The sequence below is a fragment of the Tachypleus tridentatus genome, chromosome 8, assembly GCF_004210375.1.
Source record: "Tachypleus tridentatus isolate NWPU-2018 chromosome 8, ASM421037v1, whole genome shotgun sequence".
NCBI classification, from domain to species: Eukaryota; Metazoa; Arthropoda; class Merostomata; order Xiphosura; family Limulidae; genus Tachypleus; species Tachypleus tridentatus.
In genome coordinates this window covers 40,909,218-40,931,223 of record NC_134832.1, presented here as the reverse complement: position 1 = coordinate 40,931,223, position 22,006 = coordinate 40,909,218, and the positions used below count along the sequence as shown (strand labels likewise).

General features: G+C 36.8%; 1 protein-coding gene, 1 long non-coding RNA gene and 1 other non-coding gene across 4 annotated transcripts in view; 1 reads left to right on the top strand and 2 right to left on the bottom strand.

Annotated features, from left to right (window-relative positions):
• Window positions 1-526: 526 nt before the first annotated feature.
• Window positions 527-639, bottom strand: LOC143224371 (U5 spliceosomal RNA). Its single transcript, XR_013013364.1, has one exon. It is a non-coding gene; the product is annotated as a U5 spliceosomal RNA (small nuclear RNA).
• A 7,273-nt stretch (window positions 640-7,912) lies between these two features.
• LOC143222238 (uncharacterized) lies at window positions 7,913-21,742 on the top strand. Of its 2 annotated transcripts, XR_013012116.1 has the most exons (4): window positions 7,913-14,001; window positions 14,388-14,513; window positions 15,490-15,614; window positions 18,949-21,742. It is a non-coding gene; the product is annotated as an uncharacterized LOC143222238 (long non-coding RNA). The 2 variants fall into 2 exon arrangements; XR_013012117.1 differs by lacking the exon at window positions 14,388-14,513.
• The window catches only part of LOC143222236 (uncharacterized), a 44,855-nt gene continuing 42,660 nt past the window's right edge, over window positions 19,812-22,006 (bottom strand). The window contains exon 9 of the transcript XR_013012112.1: window positions 19,812-20,756. The gene's annotated coding sequence lies outside the window, so the exon portion shown is untranslated. The remainder of the gene's footprint in view (window positions 20,757-22,006) is intronic.

The following is a 22,006-nucleotide window of genomic DNA, read 5'->3' as shown; positions in this document are numbered from 1 at the left end:
GAAGGTGTTTTTGTGTGTGTGTGTGTTCTTTGAATCTAGTTTCCATTTTTCTGCTTGTTTCTCCAATATAGAAGTCGTGCCAGTTGTTGCATTGTGGAACTCTCGTTTTCTCTTACTCAAGTATTTTTTATCATAGATTACTGTATCACTAATGCTGGGCCGTTTTATATTTGCATTATCATCTTTAATATCAGGAAAAATTACATTAGGAAATAATACTTATAAAATATGATTACAATATTTATATTTAGTCCAGATTTGTTGTTGTTTAAAGTTTGTATCAAACTGCACAATGTTCTGCTCACCACAGTATCGAACAGTTGTAATGTGAAATATATGCTTTAATAATAAAAACATTTGTATTTGGATATCTGTACACAATCTTCAACGTGAAATAAAATACTAATAAACCAATAACATAATAGCGACATTTAACACTAAAAATTATGGACCATAACAATATAACAACAAAATAGTCCCAACACTCGGTTCCTCTTATTCAAGTTTTCTTTTCTTCGTAGATTGTTGTCTCACTAATGTTAAGACTTCAAAAATTTGCCAATAAGTTCTTTGTAATGTTCACCTCCACGGTAATCTTTAGTAAAAGGCGAGAGATTAATACGAATTAATACGAATTATTAAGTAAATAATAAATAAAATTTGTGTCAGGTATTTCGATTTAACACTTTGCTTCTCAAGAAGAGATACGAAGCAATCGAGAGCGCTCAGAAGAGACCCTACTCGTGAAGTAAAATTTAATTGGGCTAGTAATTGATTATTAATAGCTAAACCGACAAGATTTAAAGTAAACGAATTGTAATGCAATCGGGTGGCAAAAGTCCAATGGTGGTCCGCGGGAGGTTAAATATTGACTCTACAAAAAAAAAAAACGCACACAAGAGGATAAGGATCTGTAGATCTAAAAACCTCAGAATTTGCAGTGGGGGAAAACGAAAAATTTACCCTGACGGTGCCCGGAAGTTGCTGGAAAGAAAATCAGGGTTAGTAAAGCTTATAACAAAAAACACTCAAAGAATATACAACGATATAATTGGTTAAAAGATCGATCTAAGGCACCAGGAGGATAAAGATAGGCAGTTCGTGGATACAAAGTGAGTGATCGATTCTATCTGTCTCAACGAGTCGTTCCCAGACCGAAAGGTCTGGGACGATTGGTGTCTTCTTGTGAATCTTGTTTGTATCTTTTTGCTGAACGTGATTTGATACCTGTAGCGGTTGATACGTCTGATGTCTTAACGAGCGTGAGTTGAGTCTGGCACGAAGCTGTCTTCTTTGGTTCTTGTCACTGCTGAGGGGTAACTTCAACGTTGGTCGGAGTATCATTGTCTTTCTTCTTAGCATTAATTAAAGTATTGCTGCTTGCAGCAGAGATAATTGGCATGCATGAAGATGAAAAGCTTTCTGGACGATTGACAGACTTGACATTTTGAAGATTAGTTGCTCGACGTCTGGGGCGTTCTGCACTAAAATGAAAATATTGTAGGGTACATTCGTGGTTAAGTATAAAATCAGCTACCTGTTTATACTCAGTTACGACTTTAACAAAGTTTGTTGGCAAACCTGTGGTCTTGGAATGAATTCTGTGATCTGCATGGAGTTTCGCGGAAGTTGTTGTTTCCAGAGAATGTTGAATTTCAGCGGGAATTATAGACAAATGACGTTTTTGATAAATATAGGCAACTTGAACGTTGATATCTGCTTTCCATGGATTACATAGATAATCATGGTTCTTGAGTGTTGAAGGCTGCAGTAATATGCCTCCTCGGCGAAGGATTCTAGTTTTTCTTGGGTCAACAGAGACGTTAGGTTTAAACTGGTCGATGAAGGCAATAATTTGACGAAGGGAATAAACCAACAGTAAACTGTCAAGAATTACAAAGCGTTAAAGGAAGTTTGTGCGGTAAAGGAAACATAGCAGAGATGACTTCTCACGTCTGAATACTACAAATGCTAGTCATGGTCGCAACATATACGCTCTTACTCCACCCCACCGACGTAGCGACGATGTTGGTGCGCCCCGCTCTCGCATAAAGTCGGAAAAATATCAGATCGTGAATTTAACTTGAAATTATTTGCAAACATTATAAAAAAGTAGTAAATAAAATAAAATGAAGTGAGCCAGACCTTACTATACTTGGATAAACTATGACTGAATAAACGGCTCTTTTCAGAAGCAGGTAAGAATATCGCTTAAGTATCCGAAAGACCGCACTTATGCAACAAACTTCCAAAACATATTGTCGGTGTTAAAGAAATTAGACATCGTTATAAGGTTTATACCTTCAAATTTCTAAACTATGATAACAAAATTATTCTACCATTTTAGTACATTGTTTATTTTTAAAAGAGAATATCAGTTGTTTTGTAGAAAACGTAACAAACTTCTTGACAACAATAACACTATTCGCTGTGGACAACTTCATCCTCACCGTCTGAAAAGGGAGAGAACGATGTATGTTTAGATGAGTGCATCAAAACTGTGATTTAGCGTGAGACTGTTATCCTGCAAAATTTAATCTGATGTTTTAGGTATTTGTACTGAATTAAAGGACCAAAATAACCTTTAAAGTTCAGCGTAAAACGCTAGATATAATCAGGGATAATCCATATTTTACTTTTAAATCTGATCACCAAACTGATTAAGACAGCATGAGTTTTAGATCTAATTGGCTTGCAATGTGTGGTGTGTCACGGCCTGGCCACTCTACACCTGGTGGAAATTTCATTGTTTTTTTCACACACCACTTGGATGCGCTCCTATGTTTTACCACCCATATGTACCATACCTTTCTCAAATGGGTGAAGACTATACTTGGTTTGGACGTGGTATGTTCTTCTACATCGTTTTTTTTCGAATTTTTCTCTCTTGTCCTTTGGATGCCTCTTTTCTTCTCTCGCACTGGTCCTCCACCTACTCAGTGTACAATAGGTATTTACCTCCTATCATACTTCTTACATTTCCTCCTTATTTAAACCAATGCTTCCAATTTTTGGCAAAACTCGAAGTGCTATTTGGTAGAATGTTTAGAACATTTCGGAAATGGGCGATACGTGGTGACGCTGGTGTCGGCCACGTACGCCCGGTCCCTATTGAACAAAGGAGACTTTCCCTTTGGGGACCAACGGGTGTCCGTGGAGCCGACCGGTCAAAACATCAAATGCTCATCCTCCGGTCGGCTCCATTCGAACTGTCCCACATCGCCATCAAACACGTATTGTCGGCGTGCGGAACAGTCAGACAAATTAAACATGAGGCACATCAGACGTGCCCGTCGGTGTGTACCGGGAACGGGCGGATCTGCCTGGATATGAAGAAGACGGTTCCCAACTTCATCACAGTGAACGGCTTCCGGATTATGTGTAACTACCCGGACATGCGGCTGCTGTGGCCTCAAAGGCCACCTGTCAACTGCGTGCCAGACTTCTATATTGGCCACGAAGACAGTTTTTGTTATATAGTGTGTGATATTTGTAGTGGTGGCCACATGCCTTCGCGTTGCCCGAGGCGTGTGGCGACTTATGCCGCGGTGGCTGCGGATCCGCCGGGCGTTAAGAAGGCTAAAAGGGAGAGGGTATCTGCTCTTCCTCCCCCGTCATCCGCGGCTGAAGAGGGTGGGGCCTCTGAGAGGGTGCCGTGTCCCGGGAGGGTGGGTCTAGGTCCCCTGAGGAGGGCCGGGGCTCGCTCGTCCACATTGTGATGGCAGCGGCCCCCGGGGAGGCGGGGGACTCTTCGAGTGGAGGGATCTCTGAGGAGGCTCTGGTCCATCCTGATGGTCTTAGTGTCGTTGGGGCTCCTGAAGGTGCCCTGGTCGTACAGGGTGACACTGGGGCGTCCCCCGTCTCTGCGGGGGCTCACGCCTCAGTGTCCGGTGGTGAGAGGGTTGGGACCGTGTTGGCGCCCACTTTCTCGCCGCCCAAGTAAGTGTTGGGGTGGGATCACCGAGGAGGATCCTGCACCCTGTTCGGGATGGGTCGGCTGGAGGTGATGGGGCCTCTGTAGAGCCCCAGGCTTCCCCTGCTGGCGCGGATGCGGCTGGGGGTTCTGAGAGTCTCTCAGCCCAGGTCTCGGGTGTAATGAGTATTCCAGCCCTCTCCCCCGACCCCGTGTTGGCACCGACCCCGACATTGGACGAGCTACCGTCACCTGGCGCATTCGACTTGGTCGACTTCCCCTGTCTTCCCAGAGCCCCGTGTCTTTTCCGAACTTTGGTCTGGATGTCCCTGTGGTGCAGCGGCGGTGGTCGGATGCCGACTGCCGTGGCTGCGAGGAGGGGGTTGGGTCGGCTGGTTTTAAGAGGCCGCTCGCCTCCCCACCTGGCTCAGTACTGACTAAACAGCAGCGTCACTGATTCTATCCTTCCTATTGGTTTATGGTGTTCTCTTGCATCACGCTTAACATTCAAGGAATGCGTGGTATTTCTAAGCAATTCTATGCATCTTCCCTGTTCAACTGCTTTGCGGTTGATGTGATATTCCTGCAAGAGACGCATTTTGCCTCTAGGTGTGTTTTGTGTTTTTTCTTATAGCAAAGCCACATCAGGCTATCTGCTGAGCCCACCGAGGAGAATCGAACCCCTGATTTTAGCGTTGTAAATCCGGAGACATACCGCTGTACTAGCGGCGGGCTTTTGCCTCTAGTATAGGAGGGACCACTTTTCGTTTTCCTCTCGCTGTCCTGTCCATGCCTTCTGGTCGTTTGGCACGACACATGGGGATCCTCTTTCACCCGCTCTTCTCGAGTCACATAGTGATGCTGAGGGACGGGTTGTGTGCGTTGATGTTGTCACTGGGGGCTGTAAGATTCAGCTTGTCAATGTGCCTGTTTGGTCTGGGGAGCGGGAGTCCTCCTTCTCGGTCTTGGACATGTACTTGATTACATGGGCCGATATCGTCCTCGGTGCCGACTTCAACTGCGTCTTGAATCCTCACCTCGACAAGATTGGGGGTGACTCTCTGCGTGCAGTACTGTCGGATTTTGCCTTTTTCGATGTCTGGCATGCACTGCATGAGTTTGCCTTTGTGGCTACTTGGACTGGTCGGAGCGTTTCTTGTCGCCTTGACAGGATCTATGTCACACCTGGCCTTCGGCAGAGCCTTCGTGGAGCTGCAGATCACAGTGTTGGGGACGTCTCGTTTTACATGTCCGACCATCGGGCACTTCTCGCCACATTCCGGGATTTTGTACCCGTTTCTCGGGGCCCTGGTGTGTGGAGGCTCAACGTCTCCCTCCTTCCTGAGGACGAGGTTGGAGACGAATTGATTGCCCTTGTTCGGGGGCTCTGTTCTGTCGATTTCTGTCACTAGGTCCTGGTGGGCAGGTTTCAAGGAAGACTGTGCCTCCTTATTGCGGCATGTGGCATTCGCGGGCCCACCGCCTGGCCTTGCGAGGCAAGCAGGACGTCTTGGCTGCCTTGCTCTGTGGCAGACCGATGGACTGCTGGGTCCTCTCATACATTGAGAACTTATGCAGGGAAATAGATTTGAATTATTCCAAACTATTCCGTGCTGCGAGCGTCTCTAGTCTGATCGAATCACTCAGATCGAGTGAACCGTTACTAGGGTTTTGTTGTGCAAGGCACGAGAGATGGCTAAGACCAGACACATCTCCAGTCTGGTGTTGGAGAATGGTCGTTCGTTATCTGACATCCTGGACGCGTGCCTCACCTATTATCGCCGCCACTTCTCGGCTTCGCCCGTGAACGAGGGGTTTTGGGACGACATTACTCGGTTTTTGCCTTCCCTCGACCCTTCCTTTCACGAGCAGCTGGTGAGGCTAATTAGTTTGGGTGAGTGTTGGTCTATCATTCGGTCCATGCCGCTCGATAAGTGTCCTGGGTCAGATGGGCTGCCGGTGGAATTCTACAGCCATGTATGGCATGTTGTTGGATCCTCTTTCATCAGACTTTTTAACAACTGTCTGACCACAGGGTCTCTGCCGCCGGAAACGCTGGATGAGCTCATTACTCTTATATGTAAGGATCCCAGCCAGTCAGAAGATCTGTCCTCGTGGCGTCTCACATCTCTCCTGAACGTGGACGCCAAGATTATGTCTTAGGTCCTGTGTGCCCGTTTGTATGCAGACATGCCTTTCTTGGTTCACTGCACTCAGACGTGTGGCGTGCGGGGCAAAAAGTATTCAACACAATCTGGTGCTTCTCAGGGACCTATTCCACTACATCACGGATCGGGATATCCCTGCTGTTTTTGAGTCCCTTGATCAGAGCAAAGCTTTTGATCAAGTTCACCATGAATTCCTGTGTTTCGTTTTGGGGAGGTGTGGTCTTCCTCCAGTTTTTGTCCGGTACCTTTAATTAAGTTGGTCAATGTCAAGCAGTTTTTCAAGTTTAACAATATTTTTTTACATGTCACTTTGGCAGGTTTACTTTTTAAAATTCTGGTTATAAATAATACATGAAAGATCTCTTGTGAGAGACTCTAGATTGGAGCCACGTTTGTTTCAGACGCAATAATTTTTAATTGATTCCATATATATGATTTTGAAATACCTTATACTTCCCTACAGTGTTCATACTAGTATACTATCTGTCACAAGCACTCTGTAGTTTATACTTTTGCTTTGTCCATCTTCCATGTATGTTTGGTTCACATAGGTTATATGTGGTTGTAGAAATTATTTTATTAGGAAAAGTTGTGTTTGTTAAATTAGTAACAGCTTATACAAAAGTGTTAAATGTAGCATTATTTGGAAAACTGTAAACTTTGTTTAGTGTGAAATACAATAAATATTAAATATACAGTTACTTAAATAAAATACTATCCGAATTATTTTTTTATAAATGTTGAAGATAAGATCATAGCATTAGTAACTAATATATAAAACAATGTACTTCAAGAAATATATCTCAAATCTTTTGAGGTAAAAAAATAAACGTTGAAAATAGAAAAATTAAGAAAGATAAGTGGTCGTTCTTCACTAACACTCTTGAAATTGCATTTTTAATTTTTTCTATGAACCACACGTCTTTATAGATAATAAAATCTAAATATTAAAGAATGCTGAAAACTGTTGTTACTTTAGTTCCTACCTCATAAATAATTGTTTGAAAAACTTTTCTATTTTTATTAGATATATGATTACTGTCAGTGTCTTAAATGAGGAGAAATAATTATTCTGTCTCATTATTATGTATAATTTTATTAAAGAATAAAATGTCAGTGTCATATTAAACTTTGTTTGTTTAGGTAATAATGGAATATTTAGAAGGTGGCTGTTTGACTGACACTGTCGACAAAATGAAAATGAAATATCAGCGGTTTGTAAAGAAAGAAGTATGTTATGTTGGTTGTTATTGGTAAAGGTTTTATTATAGCAGAGATATGGTGATTGCAATTTATTTAAAAAATCTGTGCAATAACTGTTGTAGTTTTTTGTCAAAACAAAGGGTACTTACTTCCATAAACATTCATTTCCTGAAAAATGACAGTGGCTTTTGCATGTTGCTGAAAAAGAAACATACATAGGCTATACGCTTATGCTAAAATTGATTCAAAATACACACAGTATGGTGGAGTAGAACCAGTATGAGTTCCATGTCATTTCATTGTGAGTTACGACTCGTATCATCCCACCTATGCGTGACCTATGAACTTCATACAATGAAGCTGAAGGACAATGGAGCATTGGTCAGTCCACTTCTGTCACATAGAACATATCAACCTAATAACATCTAATATATGGGATAAACAACGTGATTTGATAATAGTGCTTTACAACCACATCTTTTATGTAATGTTGCTTAGTGACAAAAGTATAGCGTAGTATTGTTGTCAGTCCGTGTACTGAAGATATAATTGAAATATATAAAAAATAAAACTGGAAAATATTTATTGGTTTATTAATTTAGAGTCTCCACTGATTAAGGCAGTTTCCTTTTTACTAAAATACCTTAATTCAGAAATGATTTAGGTTTACAGTTTCCCAGGGGCAGTCACTCAAAGTTGTTGGTCTCAACCTGCAAAGCCCACACTTTACTATTGACAGCATATAGTAAAACAACAAATACATTAAACTAATAACCCGATCAAAGCCAGATACTTCTGGTAGTTATCAATATAAACAAGCTTTAATATTTTTTGTTCTACTTCATGTTTGTTTTGTTGTCTCCAAATATCATTATATATAAAGTACTGAATACAACAAACACACTAAAATTATACTGATATCTTAAAATATTTATATTTAAAATAAATTAATATTTCATTTAGGTTCTCAAAGGAATAGAGTTCTACATCTTAACAACGTAATTCACAGAGGCATTAAAAGTAATGACATTTTACTTGGAAGAGATTGCAGAATAAAACTAGGTCAGTTTTTAGACATACAATGATTTTGTGAACATGTGGAGTTCTAAGTTCTATAGCTTGTTTCTAACACTTATTATATATTACTTGACATTCTGACAACACATGAGTTTAATTAAAACAAGAGTTTGAGTTACTATTTGCCTATTAATCTGAGTTTACTTTTCAAAAAGCAGCATTATGTAAAGACCTTATTATAAATTATATGTATCATGTTGGAATGGTTGAAAAAAGTACTTATTTCTCACTTTGTCTTGATGTAAGTCAGCTGTTAATATTTGTACACATTATTCATGAAGATTTTTTAACGAAAGAGGAATTACTGAATATATGTGCTCTTCGTGGCACCACAAAAGGAAAGGATATCTTCGAGGCAGTGAACAATTCAGTTGATTAAACCAGAGGTCTCATAAACCTCCTCTACACTTCCAGCATTTGCAACTGTCTTTACTGTATGCTTCGATCCTTTCCACAGCATCCCACCTCGGTGGGCCATGCTTTTTCAGAACAGAGGATCTGCTATTGTTCCTTTTGGCATTCGCATCCAGGCGCAGTTGGATGAATTGGGTTTGTTCTTGCATAACATTGCTGTATCCATTGGTCAGCCTATCCCACCATGACTTACTACAATCCCCAAATGTGACCTTTCTTTAAGTCATCTGAGAAAAGCAGATACTCCCGATTGGAAGTATTATCTGTTATTTGCTGAACATCGTTTTACCCATCCTTCAATTCCTATTTATAAGGATGGTTCGAAATCAGGTCACACTGAAATCAGGCTGAGCAGCCATGGCTTGTTGTGATTCGGTGGTTGCGCACAGAATACCTTCTACAGTTTCTGTATTCACTGCTGAACTGTATACTTCTTCTATTGACCTGGATTACATAGAAGCTAAGCATTACTCAATTTGCACTATTTATATTGACTAGCCCTGGAATCGCTTCACGTTAGTTCTCATCCTGTTTTTGCTGATATTCAAAACCGACTGGCTCATTTCTCTTTAAACATCTACTTTTATCCAGTATTCTGGATACCGATCCACGTTGGTATTCGCGAGAAAGGGCTTCCCGACACCGCAGCTAAGTCTGTCTGCTCTGGCACTGTCACTGCTATTTCTTTTCCATACATAGACTATGGTTCTGTGTTCAAGTCTCGACTGCGTGCCTTTTGGCAGTCGACTTGGAGTGAGCAAAGTGAAAAAAATTTTTCCAAATAAAACCTTCTGTTGGACTTTGTGTGTGTGTTTTTCTTATAGCAAAGCCACATCGGGCTATCTGCTGAGCCCACCGAGTAAGGATCGGACAGAGGAAGTTGTCCTAACTAGACTTCGCATTGGTCACAGTTTTTTAACTCATCGGTTTGTTTTGTCTGGTACTGATGCACCAATATGTTGTCCGTGTAACACTAAGGTCACAATAAGCCACATTTTACTGTCTTGGCGTCGTTATGACTCTCAACGATGCCACCATTTTAAATATGTTCTGTCCCAAGGTTTATCTGTAACGTTAGTGTTAATGGCGATGCAGACACTGTCCATCTTAGGAATGTTTTTAGTTTTTTAAAGGCCATTGATCTTTTTTATGTTATTTAAGTTTTTAATTTATAAATTAGACCTCTTTTTAAGAATTAAAGTACACGTAGTTCGATTTGAAATTAGAAAATAGTCGTAACGTCAAATAACTCGAAACTAGAACTGGAAAGGTCAACTTCAGGTGTCTAACACTGAATTACCCGTTAGTCATCATGTCGAGTTATGATAATTAAAATTGTGCTACAGAAAGTTCTTTACAACTTGTATTACTGTAGTTTTTCTCTCTCTGCTGTAAACTAGATATAAACATTGGATGTAATGCTATTTATGTTTTTAATTGAAAAATTAAACTCTCTTTGTTTTACCTTAATTTCCTATTATAAATTTTAATAATTTTACTTTAATTTTAACTTTTTACCAGATGTTTGGCGCAGATAGTTTAGTTCCTTTGCGCCATAAAACACCAAATCAAACAACCAACTAACCAACTGAATATTTTTTTATTAATTTAAGTATAACAAATGACAATAGAATTTATTTTGATGTACATTATAAGTCTACCATTTAAAAGATAGTTTTGATATACATTGCTGGCCAAATTCTTAAGGCCGATGAGCATAAAGAAAAAAATATGCATTTTGCGTTTTTAGACTCAACCACTTATTTGAGTAGAGCTTCGAAAGATGACAAAAAGAAAAGGGAAAATAAAAATAAAAACCTTTTAGCATTTACTAGGGAAAATGTGAACACTATGAAATTAGTCTAACTATTAGTTGGTCTAAAGTTTAAGACCATATTGAAACGAAGCGTTAATCGGTAAATACGTAACGAAATTTAGTAATTTGTGTTCAAGCGTTGCCAACTTCTCTCACTGACATCTCCAGTTTTACATTGGGTAAAAACATGGCAAAACTAAAAAGTTGACAGAGTTTAAACGTGGCAGAATTGTCGAGCTGCAAAAGGAAGGTGCCGTCTCTGGTGAGATTGAGCGTAGTAAAACTGCTCTTGCAAATTTCTTAAAAGATCCTGAGGAATACGAAACGAGAATTTTAAGTGGTCGGCCCAAGAAAATTTCGCCAGTGTTGATGAGCAGGAGGATTCGACGGGTTGTCCGGCAAGACATCATCCGATCGTCGAACCAGGTTAAGGCCCCTACGGACGCAGAATGCAGTTCAAGAACAATAAGACGGCATCTACGAGAGAAAGGCTTTAAAAACCGTAAACGTCTTCAAAGGCATCTCCTTCTTCCACACCATGAAACAGCTCGATTAAACTTTGCTGAAAACATGGGATATAGAAAAGTGGAAGAAGGTTTTATTCTCTGATGAGAAAAAAATTAACGTGGATGGTCCAAATGGCTTCCAACGTTAGTGGCACGATAAGGATATCCCACCTACACTTCCTTCCATTTACTTCTTGCTCATAGTGTAGGACATTTTCTTCCATTTACTTCTTACTCAGAGTGTGTGTAGAACTCTTCCCTCTAGTTTACTTCTTATTTAGAGTGTAGAATGCTTCGTTCCACTTCCTTCTCACCCAGAGTGTAGGACTTTTCCTATAAGTTACTTCTTACTCAGAGTTTAGGACACTTTCTTCCAGTTACTTGTCACTCAGAGTGTAGGACTCATCCTTCTAGTTATTTCTTTCTTCCAGTGTAGAATTTTTAATTGTTACTACTCACTTTGCCCCCAGTGGCTAAGCGGTATGTCTGCGGACTTACAACGCTAAAAACCGTGTGGGCAGAGCACAGATAGCCCATTGTGTAGCTTTGTGCTTAATTCAAAACAACAAGATAAGACGTTTTTGGTCCTGTCTTTTACAAAAACTAAAACTATCTCACTTTAACTTGTGTGTATGTGTGTAAATACGTATATATTAGTTTGTTATAAAACAAAAACAAGCCAAAACAAAAATAAATTAAACAAAAGACGGTGTATCAACTGAAAAGATCCCAGCTACAATGTGAGATTATAAAATGTGCCCTAGATTTTGGAGGTGACTACGGAAGTAGGACCCACATTGCGGTGGGGATACACCGTCTATCAGTCTTAGCCTCTATTCGGCAGAAATAAAGAGTAGCAATAGATATAGAATTAGAAATAAAAATTAGGAGAGCGAGGTGTGGGTGCTCAAGCCCACAATGTCTCACAACTATATCACCCTTTGTTGCATGCAGATAGTTGTGGGTAGGTGACTGCTCTCCCAACTAAAGAATTAATTGAAATGAAAAGTAAAATTAGGTTGTACCACTTGTTGTTAGCTTTCCAACCCTAAATATGATAGAAGGGCATAAACAAATTCACTATTTCTTAATCTGTAAATGAAATCCTCTTATTTTTTCTGACACATGATGATAATTAGGCTCACTTCGATTCTCGTAATTGTTTATTTTATAATCTTTTAAAAACGTGAAAGCAATTTAAATAAAGATTACTCATGAATAGATTACTTGCTCCAATAAGTGTATCTTCAAGTTCTTTCGTTCCACGAAGCCTTTATTCTCTGTCCCTTCTATTGTTGCCTACACTTCTCTATATAATTAAATACATCAGCATCATCTTTGCTTTGAGTGGTCCACGAACGCTTTGATCTTTTGATCACTGATTCTTTTATTAATGTTGATAAAACTGAAAACAAAATTCACGTCCGGAGGAACACACTAGGGAAGTGTTGCCCTTAGCAACATCAGATTTCACAGTGCTAAAATAGACGTAATAAAATCAATTTTCACAGAATCGTTGGCATCTCCTATTTTCAGCATAGCTTAAGATGTCTTTCAAATAGTCCCCAAATAATGTGTATAGATACAAAACACACACCTATGGGATAAATGTACCATCATTTCTTTCATCTTTAGTTATCTGAATTAAGTAACCGTGAAACAAAGTATTTAGGTCTAGTACAATGATTCAATTGAAAATTAATCTCTTAACGCCACAACAGAGTATGGCATGTATTACACAATTCTAAACAACTAGTAATCATAAGCAATATTTCTAAACATTACAATGGTATCTTGTATGTGATATACAAACCACTCATACTAGTGGTCATAGACAAAGTTTCTTCAGGTTACAACAGTATGTGGTGCGTATTATACAACCCACTCATTAGTAGTCATAAACAATGTTTCTTTAGATTACAACAGTTTCTGGTAACAGTGCTTCCTCTGCTGGTGGAATTTTGAAAAATTCCTCAGATATTATAAAACATTTACTGTATTAAAACGCATCTTTCATGTTCTTAGGAATAAAACAGTCCTGATAATCAGTTTAGTGCTGTTACTCTCGATAAATTCAATGATTTTTAATTTTTCAATTTATGTTAAGAATTTCTAAAAAAAAAAATTCTATTCCACTGACCATCTATTGAAAAATGAGATTCGTGACAACTACTTACGTGTTATGGTATCTGTCCATTGTGTGATATCTTGGGTTCGAATCTTTTCTAGTTGGTTTTTTTTTTTTTGGGGGGTATAAAATACAAAACTTATAAAACGAAAATTTGAAAATTTGTTCGTTTTAGAGCAAAGCCACTTTGAGCTATATCTGCTGTGTTCAAGCGTGGAATCGAATCCCGAATTTTAGCGTTATAAGTTCGTGGACTTGCTGACTTCCCATCGGAGGACATTACAAAATATTTAATTTCATATAATATCTTAATGTGTTTTATTTATTCAGAGAAACAGTTTATTTTTTAAACAAAGAAAAAAAATGTACATTAATCCTCCAAGCGGTAGCAGAATGAAATAAATAAGAATAATTAATTTGGTTTGAATAACTATTAATAAAAACTAAAACATTTTCAGGTAGTTGAACCGTAAGTTTGAGAGCTTACAACTCTAAAAACCTGTTTATGTAGGAAGATAAAGATTCCTGACTGCATGCAGTTGTAGTCAGTGGTTTGATTTGTTTTGAATTTCGCACAAAGATACTCGAGAACTAATCATCACCACCCACCGCCAACTCTTGGGTTACTCTTTTATCAACGAATAGTGGGATTGACCGTCACATTATAACACCTCACGGCTGAAAAGGCGAGCATACTAGGTGTGACGGGGACTCGAACCCGCGACTCTAAGATTACAAGTCGAGTGCCTTAACCCCTTGGCCATGCCGGGGCTATAGTAAGTATTTATTTCGTCCTGAATTTCGTATTAGTATAGCCATGTTTCTCTCTGGCTGTATAAAACAGCTCACAGTTACATCAAAACACTTCCTTGCTATATTTAGTATTAAAACATTGTGATTGTACGTAAATATACAAAATAGCCAAAGTTTTGCAATTCGTTTTTATTCGTTGATTTAAGGCTATTTGTAAGTTTTTAAATGTATCATTGTTGTTTAATTGACTTATTTCCACACATAAATATTTATATATTCATTGTTATATTGTTACAGACCTTTGTCATCTATTTCGCTATTTTCCTTTTTGTTCGGCGTTTGTGAATGTTTTTTTCAGGTTTTGTATAAACTCGCCATGAAATAAATGAACCTATAATTTTATTTTTAGATATAAATAAATTATATACATCAAACTCGAAATAATTGGTATTAACTATGCTACTATGGAACCCACCGATGACGTCCAACGCAACGTTAGAATTTACAACCATGACTTGGAGATGTAGTCATTATAGTAAGCCGTTTTCTTTCGTATAAACATATTTATTTTAGGCTTGAGTTGGGGGAGTATTGAAACAAAACGTAACATACACACGTTTCTGTTGCCTTTTCATTTGATATTTTTTGTTAAATCCGCGTTACCATAACAACAAATGTCAGCCAGTGGTAGGTCACATTGTATCTCAATCTATCGATCTCCCCTATGTTGAATGAGATTGACCAGTCATGTATAAAGCACTAGTCACTATGAATAAAACCGATATTTCCATTAAGTAAGAACTGATAGACTTAAGCAATCAGGCGCGGATAACAAATGGGTTAGTTTACAAGAAGAGTTACTGTTGGAAGAACACTTCTTGATTATTTCACGAATACAATAAGTGACGCCGTTCAGTTTAGAAAACAGCAGCGCACACGATGTTTTTGTCCTTGATTTAAAGAAAATCAATTTTTTATTACTTCTTCGTTAAATTCAGTTTAAATTCAGTATTTCTACTTAATAGTTTGAGTCACAAGGCTAGGTTTTATGTTAAACCTTGGTTAAGTAATAAAGTGGTTTTATGTCGCAGTGAAAACAACAGGAGACTATTATAAAGAAATTTCAGAAATCTGTAATATCGTGAATGTCAATATGTCGGATAATGAGAAATAACATCGAAACATGAAGTATCAAACTAGCTCTGATGAGAGTCACTTTTTATTTAGTATTAGTAAGAGCAATGAGAAGAAAAGAGAAACATTAAAGGAATTTTCTTAACATGAAGTATATTAGTCAGTTTCACAAATATTTAAACTTAACCTATATAAATAGCACATTGTTGTACCGAATTATGATATAAATGATTAATATTCCATGTTAATATTTTTAATTTAACAAAAACACTGATAAAAACTTTCATGACACCTTTGTTTATTAATACAATTTTATACTTATGTTTAAAGTGAAAGTATCAGAGTTCCTTTGGTAATTATTTACTTTTCTACAAAAGGAAAATATAAATATCAAGCTTGAATTACCGGAAGAAAGAATCCTACGCTCTGAGTAAAAAACTGGAAGGAAGACTCCTACACCGAGTAAAAAAACTGGAAGGAAAGGCCCTACACTGAGTAAAAAGTAAGTAGAAGGAAGAGTCGTACATTCTGAGTGAGAAGTAACTGAAAGTAAAAAGCACTGTTTGAGCAAACTGCCCCTCATTTTGAACTGATAGAGTGAAGAAAAATGAGCTTGTTAACAACACTTATCACAAACTCTTAGAATATTCTTATTTTACAGATTCTCTTATAACACACCAATAGCCCCATAGTGCTGGGCATGACTCTTTGCAGCAAAGAGAAACGAACCTTGGACCTTCTGATGCATCTCCTGCATGCTAACTAGTAGGTTAGGCCTATCTCCGCGTTGATTTAAGCTAGCGATTGGAAACCCGTCATACAGTCTAAAAGAAATTGCATCTAGAACACCATAGGTGTGAATAAAGGTGCGAACATAAGAGGATTTACCCATCATCATGTTGTTGTTGTTAAAGCTACTCAATGGGCTACAACAAAACGCATCCTTACAAACTAATGAAAGAATATTTGCAGAAAAATTCTTATCAATGCTATGAATGTAGTTACCAGGTTAACTGTTCATTTTGATTTCATTTATTAAAGTCGCACGTTGAAACTTCCTGGTCGCGCTTAAGATGTTTTTGATTGCGTATCATAATTACATGTCAACACACATCAATAAATCACAGCAAGTAAGAAAGATGCATTCGATTGGCACGAATATTAGCTTTAGGTTCATAATCCTGTCACTCGGAGCAGATCTACACTTTACAGAACAAACCACATTATTTAAAACATATGGTGAAAGTTTTCTCTCAAAAATAATGTTATTTAGCTTCCTTTATAGTAATGCCATGGAATTTAGATTAACAGTTTCTTATCATCATACAGTGGTATAAAGCATAATTATTTATGCTAAATGCGTAAGCTAATATCAAGTGCCACTAAATGCTCTTTAATTGGAAGAATTGCATAATATTTCTATCATTGTAACACTCCTTCCGCATTTGCCCTTTAAATTATATAACACTGATTTTCGAATTGTTTGAAGCGCCCCCTTAAAATTAGTTTGTTGAAATGTCTAACACCTACCTGAATGTAGCTCATTTGTTTGTTTTTGGAATTTCGCACAAAGCTACTCGAGGGCTATCTGTGCTAGCCGTCCCTAATTTAGCAGTGTAAGACTAGAGGGAAGGCAGCTAGTCATCACCACCCACCGCCAACTCTTGGACTACTCTTTTACCAACGAATAATGGAATTGACTGTTACATTATAACGCCCCCACGGCTGGGAGGGCGAGCATGTTTAGCGCGACGCGGGCGCGAACCCGCGACCCTCGGATTACAAGTCGCACGCCTTATGCGTTTGGCCATGCCAGGCCGAATGTAGCTCATCGGTGCAACTTTCTCATGTATAAAAATTACATACTTGCCGACTATGTAGCCAAATGGGTTCCACCGGGGCGCTCTCTTTGTCGAAGATATTTTCAACAAAAGGCGTTCCAACGGATTAGTAGTGTTGGAAGCTTGTAGATTGTTGTGTTTAGTAAGAAAATATAAAAATAGTTTTTATTTCTTTTAGAGGAAAGTTACGTTAGACATTCCTCTGTAACAGTCGCGGGAATCGAGCCCAAGATTTGAGCGTTCTATCAGTGGATATAAGTATAGCATATTTAGTTGTAGTTATATTACATTATACTTATTTGTATTCCAGGAAAAGAAATATACAATCCAGTAATTAAACAGACACTCACTCCAGAAAGAATCCAGTTTTATTAAATAAACAAACATGAAACTAAAGGTACAATATTTTCCATCTGTTGAAAACACAATTCTTAAATCTTCTCGACTGACTTTCTGGAAATTATCAAAACTACAGTATATTATTTTATAGTTAGGGTGAAATATCTTAATGTTTGCTACTTTTCATTTGGCCGTGAAAGTTTTAAAACCGAACAAAAACTATACAGTGTTATAAACAGCTGACGCCTGTAGGTAACAGAACATTAAACAATTCAATGTGAGTGTCATTACCAATCTTTCTAGTAAGATCGTTAAACAAGAGTATGATAAATTAACCCGATAACATTTGAAAATTGGAGTTTACTTCACGACTCAAAATGATAAGATACCAATTTTTGTGGAAAGAACGTTGAACAAGACCTCATAGCCAAATTAAATTAACTGGAAAACTTTTTAAAACTAGAGCTTAGAACACGACTTAATTTGGTATGTTAAGTAAAAATTGACATTTCACACTACTAGCTTAAAAAACGATTGTGTAATATTCACTTATGGTGCCCTCTATCGTCAAATAAAGAGTTTTGTTTTTAAATGGGCAAATTTTCATTTACAGTATTAGAATTTATAGATTGTTTTTAAGGCTGAAACTCGTGTAAAAAATGCTACGTAAAAGAAAATTTCATTCTTAAAGAACAAAAATATGTTTTCATCATGGCTCGTTCAAGTTAAACAAACGTTTTACACCAAGTGTCAACTAAAATACTTTGTTCCCAACATTTCACAGTCGATGACATTTGTTATAAAATTTTTCATGTTCTCTCAGGCAACTGAACAGAAAGTCTATTAAAGAAACTTAAAAGTTGTTTGTTTTTTCTACATAAGTTTCGACAAATAATCGAGTCTCCTCATCAAATATTTTTCTATTCTAATCTGTTACATACAAACTACTTCCCTTAGAACCTCAGTACCTCTAGAGAAAAATTGATATGGGAATGGTTACATGAAAACGTCAAGGAAATGAAAAGGGGGTATCAGGGAAGGTAGAACATCAGCATGATGGCTGATTACTGCTTGTCATTGAAACAATATGCTACAGATGCAACACATAAGCCTATTTGATTTTAATTTCACACAAACCTTCAAGACCTAATTGGGTAGATCTTGGATATGATAGACTAAGATCTTTACAAATCAAAAGTTACTTTCAAAGAAACTTTATGGCAGTGTACTAAGGTCATGTGGAGCAAAATCCCATAGGACACTTTAATTAAATATCTTGCAACATCACCTGCAGTTATCAAAGCAAAATGTGGAACACAAAAAATTAAGCGACCCTTGGATTACGAGTTGAATACCTTAACCACCTAGCCATGACAAGCCACCTAATATCTAGACTTAACTCTTTTAGCATGAGCTCAGTTCCTGGGACTAACCTTGTAACCATTAAAGCTTGTTACAGTTTACATACTAATACTTTAAAATTAGTAAGCTCATGTTCATACAATTTGTCAGGTTATCAGCGAACTTTTAATATTATCATATGCAAAATATAATTTTTTTTTAAGTCTTAAGGTTTTTAAAACTTGTGTGATGTATTTCATTTTCATTACATTTTATTCAACCAAGCTAAAACCAATCACGTATTTCCTATTTCAGCAATATATGCTAATGGTCACTACTTAGAATTATACCATCAAACTCATCCAGATTGGTTGGCAGAAAATGGTAAAGATAAGCCAGTAATTATTGGAGATGTTTTCATTCATCCAACTGGTGTAGTGCATCCCACATCAACAGTATGTAACTTAAAAAGTTGTAATCATAAATCTCAGGAGTTAAATGTTATTAATTTATTTTTTATATTATAGCAATTAGTATAGCATAAAATCTTAACTGATAACCCATATTTTAATAGTGTACAAGTTTTAAGTTTTTAATTTTATAAGATAATATTTTAAAAATTCTGAATTTTGTGTTGCATGACTTGTATGACACGTTTTTCAAGGTATCTTCTCGTCTTTATGTTATACACCACCCTCCAAGAAGCTACACATATAATGTAAATTACTCACTATAAAACCATTGTTGCTAATTTCATTGCCTTTAACTTTGTTAGGTTACAGAGTTATCAAATAGAAAATCAATCCCTGTTGCCACACCTTATTTTTCAGAATTTGTTAATAATTCTCTTATGATTAATTCTATATTATCTTTAACCTGTAGAAAGCCGAGTTTTCCATCTCAATTGATGTGTTATATAATGTTGTTTTCTAGATAAAGAATTGTCAGTTTCACTGTTGATACAAGCTTCATTCCCTAACAAAAGATAACCACTAGCTTGAATGAATTTATAATGGTCCTTTTCTCATAGTGAGAAAGTCAGAAAAATTTTGTAAGTTAAAGAAAATTAATGCTAAAGATAGCAGTAAATAATAACTAAATCTGATAAATTATTCACAGTATAAGGTTGTGCAGAAAATAATGGAAGATTTTAAGTTGTAACTTTAATAAGAAATAAAAACTTTCAAGAGCAATTTTATTAACCAAAATAGGAATCTTATGAATTTACACACTTTTGCCAATGAGAAACAAGATTAATGTCATGATGGTAAAATGCTGAAGTCCTAAGTTGTGCAAGTGCTTGATAAAATGGTAATCAGTGGCAAAAGGTCTGGGGAATAAGGAGGGTGTGGCAATATTTGGTAGCCCAATTCACTGATCTTCTGGAGTGTCATTTGAACAAAGTGTGGCCGAGAATTATCACAAAGCAAGATTGGTCCTCTTTGATTGACTAAAGCTGGCATTTTTTCACACAACTTTCTATGCATTTCTTTCAATTCGAGGCAGCACTCCCTCACAGTGTGATATTTTGGCCTGGTTAAGCAAGCTGTAATGGATAACACTGGTTGCAGACCACTATATAGCAACCCTAATCTTCTGTTGGTGCAACTTTCGGAAGTGTTTTGGAGCCTTATCACAGTTGAGCCATTCTACAGATTGCTTTCTTTGTTGTAAAGACTCCACTTTTTGTTGCAGGTGAGAATTTTATTAAGAAATGGGTCATTTCTGTTGTGCAAAACCAACTCACTGCACAGTTAGAAATGGCATTTTGTTTTTCTAATTTTTGCTGAATTCGTATAGAATCCACTTGTTGAGCTTTTTCACTTTTCCAGTTTGCTCGAGATGGTCTGAAATTGTGGAAATGCCATTTCTCAAACAGTTTGGTGCAGGTTTCTTTTCAATAATGCTCTCAGTTGGTCGTTTCCAACAGCAAAAGGATGTCCTCTGCCCTCCTTATTTTCAAGACTTAAAACTTTTGAAAGCAATGATGTACTATATGTTTGGAGGTGGTTCCTTCACCCCATGCTTGGCTGATATTGGAAACTGTTTGCAATGCTGCATGACCAGGTTTTAATTCATGCAAAAAAGTGATGCACAACTTTTTCATCATTATTTGTAAAGGTCTGAAATATGGGAAATAAAGATTTAGAAACAGTAAAAGCACTGATGAATACAAGAAAGCTTTAGTTTTTCAGTAATATTTATGAAGTCATAAAAATACTGGTTTCTTATCCCCATAAATGACTACAATTTTAATATAAAAATTTGCTGTTATTTTTCGAACAACCTAATAACATAGCTTACATTTGACTGTTATTTAGATGTTATAATTTCTTTTACTTGCTTAAGAACATAAGCAATTCAAAGCATATAGACTAAGAAAATATAGGTGGTATATTTTATGAATAAGCATTAATGTTGTAAACACTTGTTTTATCTAAACTTGTGTAACAAACTGTCATTCATTTCAAAAATATTAATTTGGACTTATTTTAAAATTATATTTTATAGGATACTATATAGAGCACTTTTTGTTGTCATGTCGTAAAATGTAAATATTAATAGTTGCCAAAAGGTTTTGAGCATATTTAAAGTTATTAATTACTTAATTTTACAGTTTTAAAACAGTTTTAATTCAAGTGTTCTTTTCTCTGTAGAAGATAAGACTGAACAAATGATATCATCTTTGGGTATAAGTATTTGTGTGTAATATGTTTAAGATTTTCCGTAAGAACACCAATCTGAGGACACTGTAGTTAATTGATACAGATTGCTATTGTAATTGGTGAAGTCAGAGGCATTCACTGGTGCACTATTTCACCATTTTGCTCAAAACATGGAATATTTTATTAACATGCATTGAATGCTGTAAATTCTTGAGTTAGTTTATATTCGAAATGTTGCTACAAATTAATTTCCAGCTTTGCACAAATCTTTCTCTTGGTTGAGCATATAGCTGTAGCTATCCTTTTTTCACACCAACTATAACATTTTATATATTTATATGATGTTATTACATATTTTCATGTTGACTGCTGTTGTGGGTGTTTTTAGAAATAAAATGTGTGATTAGTGTTTTGATCAAGTGCTACATTGAGCATAAGGAAAATATGTATTTACCCATGTAATGTATTATACTAACCGTCATGAAAAAAACAACACATATTTAAGACTTTCACTTGATATATGTGGTATTTACTTATCCTGCCAAATGTAAATATAATTATGTTAATACATATGTGATGTAACTATTATAATAAATTTCATGTGTGTTTATTAAATTTTCATGTGTTTGGAATTAAGATTTTCACTAAGCTGTACATTGAAGAATTATTGTATGGGCAGAAATTACAATAAAACAAAATGCCACCAT